Source organism: Panthera uncia, chromosome B1 (genome assembly GCF_023721935.1).
Source record: "Panthera uncia isolate 11264 chromosome B1, Puncia_PCG_1.0, whole genome shotgun sequence".
Lineage (NCBI taxonomy): Eukaryota > Metazoa > Chordata > Mammalia > Carnivora > Felidae > Panthera > Panthera uncia.
This window is the reverse complement of record NC_064811.1, coordinates 169,865,562-169,871,766: the sequence shown is the minus strand read 5'-3', so window position 1 is coordinate 169,871,766 and position 6,205 is coordinate 169,865,562. Positions and strand designations below refer to the sequence as shown.

The window sequence follows — 6,205 nt, the reverse complement described above, 5'->3', positions numbered from 1 at the left end:
TTTTTGGACTTTTTGTTTTTGGTTTCTTCTTGCTATGTCTTCTAGTTCTTAATCTTTTCTTCTGCAATTGCTAATCTTTTACTGATCTCTTTCAGTATATTGTTTATTTCAGTTTATTTCTAGTTTTCCAACTGTACAATTTTAATGTGGGCCTTTTTTGTATAGGTCTACTTATCATGCTTAATCTTTCTTCTAGCTTCTTAAACATATGGAATACAGTCCTAATAATTGTTTTAATGATCTCTTCTACTAATTCTATCTTCTGAGTCATTTCTGGGTCACTTTCAATTTATTTTCTTTTCATTATGAGTCACATACTTCTGTTTCTGTGCATGTCTGGCAAGTTTTGCCAGACATTATGAATTTTGCCTGCTGGATAATTTTTTTTTAATCTTATAAATATTCTTGAGCTTTGTTCTGGGATATGGGCAAGTTACTTGGTAATAGCTTTATCCTTTTGACTTTTGCTTTTAAGCGTTGTTAGGCAACACTGGAATAGAATTTAATCTGAATCTAATTTTATTCCAGTACTGAGGCAAAACCTCAAAGTACTCTACTTAAGACCCCATGAATTAAGAGACTTTCTATTCCAGCTTGTGGGAACAGGCACGATTCCTGGGCCTGGTATGAATACCAAGGACTGTTCTGACTAATTCTTTTAAGTGATTCTTTTCTCAGCATTAGATAGTTTCTTCACACAGATGAGCTAATCAATACTTAGCTGGATCTTTTAGGGGAACCTTCTGCAGATCTCTGGAATTCTCACTGTGCGAAAGCTCTCTTCTCTCCAATACTCTGGCTTATGAATTCTATGAATTCTCCTTGTGTTCCCAGCTCCATATATGTAACTCAGGAGTTCACCAAGCTTTACTTGGGTTCCCTCTCCCTGCTCTACAATCAAATTTTCCTCAGGCAATTAAGTGACAACATCTATGGGCATCACTTCATTTGTTTCCTGATTCTCAGGGAACACTAGCCTTTGATGCCTGAGTGTCAATATCCTATGAAGTGGGGTTTTTTTTTTGTTTTTTTTTTTTTTTCTTCCAGTTGTTTCTGACCAAAAAAAAAAAAAAAAAAAAAAAAAAAAAAAAAAATGTAACTCCAATCCCTATTATTCCATCTTGGTTGAAAACAAAAGTCTTCTGGGTTCAATTTTCTTTTAAGCAGATTTAAAAACTAGGACAAACATCTTAGATTTACTCACTCATTTAATATTTTTAGCACTCTTCATTTTTTTGTGCATATAGCTGAGTTTCCATCTAATATCATTTTCTTTCAGCCTGAGGAAACAATTTCTTTAGTGCTAGTCTATTGGCAATGAATTATCTTAGCTTGTTTATACGAAAATGTCTTGATTTTATCCATACTTTTTTAGAATATTTTGACTCAATATAGAATTTAAGGTTTTTTTTGTTTGTTTGTTTTTTTCTCTCTTTTATTGTAGCCCACTAAAGTCATTCCTTTATCTTCTGGTTTGCAGTTTTATTGACAAAAATACTGTGATAGATCTCATTTTTGTTCTCCTGTATCTAATGCATTTTTTCCCTCTGGTTTCTTTAAGATTTTCTTTTTCTTCCTGGTTTTCATCATTTAGATTATGATGTGCTTTAATGTGGCATTTATTCTGCTTGGTGTTTGTTGAGCTTCTTTGAAGTTTGGAAATTTTTTGACTGTTTTTTCAAACCATTTTTCTGATTCTACTGTCTTTTCAGAACTCCAGCTGCCCGTGTTAGGCTGCTGGATATTGTCCTAACAGTGATTGAGACTCTGTTCCTTTTTTCAGCCTTTTTTTTCCTCTCCGTGCTTCAACTTTGAAGTTGAAGTTCAACTTTGAAGTTTCTACTACTACGTCTGCAAGTTTTTTATTTTTTTCTTCTGCAGTCTCCAATCTATATTTAGGCCCATGTGATAAATTTTTCATGTTGGATATTTAATTTTTTGCTCTAGATGTCCCATTTGGTTCCTTTAATGGCTTTTTTTTATCTCATTAACTTCAGTTTTTCCTTTAAATTATTTTTTCTAATAATGTGGTTTTATTTATTTATTTACTTTTTAAGTAATCTCTGCTCCCAATGTGGGACTTGAACTCCTGACCCCTGAGATCAAGAATCACATGCTCTACCAACTGAGCCAGCCAAGTATTCCTTAAAAATCTTAAGTATGATTATTATGGAGTTTTAAAAGTCCTTTTCTATTCATTCCATAATTTCTGTAATATCTAGATCTATTTATATTTCTCTCCTGGTTATGGGTCCCATTTTCCTGCTTCATTGAATGTCTAGTATTTTTTTTTTTTAATGGATGCTGAAGATGGCTTTATGATATGTCAAGTTGGCTAAGCTGAGCTATAGTCTCCAGAATTATTTTTCTCGTGTGTTTCCAATTAGGTTAAGGTACAAGGCATATTCTCTCCTGGAAGATGGAGAATAAAAGGGAAGCAGCAATGATTATGTAAGACATACACACACCTTCTCCAAATTATTCAAATACACATCTAGGTGTTGTTTTGAAGGAATTTTGCAGATGCGATTCAAGTCCATATTCAGTTGTCTTTAAGTTAATAAAATGGAGATAAATGGGCCTGACTTTATCATTTGGAAGCCTTTAAAAGAGGACCCAGAAGGGGGCGCTTGGGTGGGTCAGTCGGTTAAGCGTCCAACTTCGGCTCAGGTCATGACCTCAAAGTTCGTGAGTTCGAGCCCAGCATAAGGCTTTGTGCTGACAGCTCAGAGCCTGGATCCCATTTCGGATTCTATGTCTCCCTCTCTCTCTGCCCCTTCCCCGCTCAAGCTCTGTCTCTCTCTCCTTCAAAAATAAACATTAAAAAAAAGGGGGGGTGGCGCCTGGGTGGCTCAGTAGGTTAAGTGTCCGACTTCCGCTCGGGTCATGATCTCTCGGTTCGTGGGTTCGAGCCCCATGTCGAGCTTTGTGCTGACATCTCAGAGCCTGGAGCCTACTTTAGATTCTGTGTCTCCTTCTGTTTCTGTTCCTCCCCTGCTCGCGCTCTGTAAAGAATTAAAAAAAAAAAAAAAAAAAAAAAAAAAAGAGGGCTCAGACCTCCCTGAACTCAGAGACTCCAAACAACAACTGGGTCTGAAAGTGCTCTGCTGTTTTCTTCCTCCTCTTGCTTTCAGCCTGCCATGATCTCTCCTTCTTGACTGCACTCCAGACTTCAAGTTTGTTGAACCAACTCCCATAATTGTGTAAGCCCTCTTCTAATAAATCCACACACACACACACATTTCTTGTTTTTCTTTTTTTTTCTTTTTTTTTTTTTTTACTGTCTTGAGGGGTTTTTTGTTTTGTTTTGTTTGGTTTGGTTTGGTTTGTTTGTTTTTTTACATTGATCATGCCATGAATTCATAGGGAATGGGTTCCAGCAACTCAGGCTCCTTTCCTTTGGTTCTCACAAAGTGTGCTTCTCTGGGTGGAGCAGGCTGGCCCCTCAGTTGAACCTAAGTATCTTTCTCTTTGGCAGCCTTCTTTTTCTGAGAATTTTCCTTCACACACTTGAGGAAGCAATCTCGGCTTTATGAGTGCTTAATATGCTCAGTACGTACATTAATTCTCTTGGCAAGAATCTTGCCCTTAATTTGTTTGCTTTCAACAATGTCAACAGCATGCTGGGTAACTCTGTAGATCCTTCCAGTTTTGCCGTGGTAACATTTGTGGAACATTCCTTTTTGAACAGCGCCCATTCGGTCAATGTCTACAATATCATCTTTTTGTAGATTAGCATGTATGTGGCAGAAGGAACAATTCCATGTTTTCTAAAAGGTCCAGAGAGCAAGTACCTTTCCTCTTTCCGTTTATGTTGGTCATTTTGGCAAATTATTGGAAGATGGCGGTTCCAGCTGAAAGGCACACGTATATATTTCTTATACAATGAGCCTTGAACAACACAGATGTTAGAGGCGTCAGCTCCCTGTGGGTCAAAAGTCTGTATAAAACTTTTGACTCCCCCAAAATTAACTACTAATAGCCCACTGTTGACCGGAAGCCTTACCGATAATCCAAACAGCCGATGAACACATATTTTGTATATGTTATATACAATTTTCTTACAATAAAGTAAGCTAAAGAAAAGAAAGCGTTATTAAGGAAATCATAAGGAAGAGAAACTACATTTATAATCATGTACTGTACTTATAAAAAAAAATCTGGGTAGAAGTGGACCCATGCAGTTCAAACCCATATTGTTCAAGGGTCAACTAGATAGATGATAGATAGATAGATAGATAGATGGAAGAAGGATGGATAGATAGATTGATATGTGGATAGATAGATAGATAATAGAGAGATGATAGTCCCCTATTCATTCTTCTCTGGTTGAACTCTGACTACTCAACCCTGACAATACCCTAGTCATTGTGAATATTAGGTTGTCGAATGTCCGAATTTTGTTCTCTTCCTTTAAAGGGTGTTGAAGTTACTTTTGGCAGAGAGGTAAACAGCTATTAATCTTTCGAGGCTTCTTTTTAAACTTTATTAGAAGAAGTCAACTAGAAGTAATTTAGACCTACTAGGTAATGCATGATCCTCCTGGAGTCCGGTGAACCATCCAGGTGCTCAAAGAGGTTTCTCTCTTTCAGTCAGTCATAACTCAAGCAATTCCAAGCCCTGTGTGAGCTCTGGAAATTTTTCAGTTTTAGGATTTGTAGTTTTCTTGGTCTGATGATGGGGAGTGTTTTCCTATAGAAGCATATGACTAAGTATTTAATTAAAGACTCGAGGGACACTATCTGGGACACGAACTCCCTTCTTTCTGATACTCTGCCTGGAAAATTCCAATATTCTGGCCTCCCTTCAACTTAAGAGATGACTATCTCTGCTTGAGTACCCCTTCCTTGCACCCATGACCAAGAAAGTGTCTCCATGTAGAAACCCAGGGCAATCCTAGGGCTCATCTCATTTGTCTCCTATCAGGAACCATGATCCTGCACCGCCTAGTATCTAATGTCTGAAAACACTTTTTCATACATTTTATCCAGCTGATTGGTGTTTACAGCAAGAAGGTAAGTCTGCTGTCATAGTAGGCATTGCATCATGGACAAAAATGTAAGTCTACCTTTTTGGCCATACCTCTGCTTCTGTCTCTCCAGATTTTCTTCCTAAAGAAGACGTAATTCAAGGACCTGTACTCCTATTTCAGGATGCTCTGCAGGTTCTTTTTCCACCATCCATGCCTCCCAGACCCCAAATCCCATTATTCTTATTCGTGCAGCAGGCCAGAGGGGGAGGCAGCAGGGGGGGAAGCTGCAGTTAAGCTGGAAGATGCGAGCAACGTCAGGATGGACAAATAAGGGAGAGAAGGATGACCCGAGTCTGGGGGGGCAACCAGAGCAGAGTTGCAATGGATGCATTTTTCTGGAACCAGAGAGGAAACGGAGCCAGCTTGAGCAAAGGGTCATGTCTGTGAAGACTGGAAATTAGGGACCAGGTTATGGAGAACATGTGATGCCAAGGGGAAGAATTAAGAATTATTTCTGCTTTTGGGGCACCTGGGTGGCTTAGTCGGTTAAGTATCCGAATTCAGCTCAGCTCATGATCTCATGGGTTCAAGGCCTGCATCGGGCTCTGTGCTGACAGCTCAGAGCCTGGAGCCTGCTGCGGATTCTGTGTCTCCTCTTTCTCTGCCCTCCCCCCTTGCACTCTGTCTCTCTGTCTCTCAAAAATGAACAAATGTTAAAAAATGTTTTAAAAAGAGAATTGTTTCTGTTTTCATTTATCCATTAATTCATTTTATCTTATTTATCTTATTTTATATTTTATTTTATTTTATTTTATTTTATTTTAAAGGGGGAGCGCAAGTGAGTGAGACGCAGAGAGAGAAAGAGAGGGAGAGAGAGAAGTGGGGCTCCAACTCACGAACCGTGAAATCACGACTTGAGCCCAAGTCAGATGCTTAACGACTGAGCCCCTATCCATTAACTCATTTTTTAAATTGTATTGAGTGCTTCCTGTGTGCAATCTCTTTGCTCAGAACTATGGACCTAGGGAGCTATTGAAAGTTAGAATGAAGGGAATGGAGAGCTGGAAGAGGTAACTACTGGTAAGTACACAAAATAATATCCTGCCCTTTGAAACATAACAAATACATTCACACTTGGCTGCTGCCCCTGAGACAAAATGCTTGACTGAAAATATAGGTGTTGTCCTTTCTCTCGCGGGCGTACCACACAGTTAGCTGTGTGTTAAGTTTACT

At 38.5% G+C, this 6,205-nt stretch overlaps 1 pseudogene; it reads right to left on the bottom strand.

The window, feature by feature from the left end:
- Positions 1-3,347: 3,347 nt before the first annotated feature.
- Positions 3,348-3,831, bottom strand: LOC125922495 (60S ribosomal protein L21-like; annotated as a pseudogene).
- Positions 3,832-6,205: the final 2,374 nt, after the last annotated feature.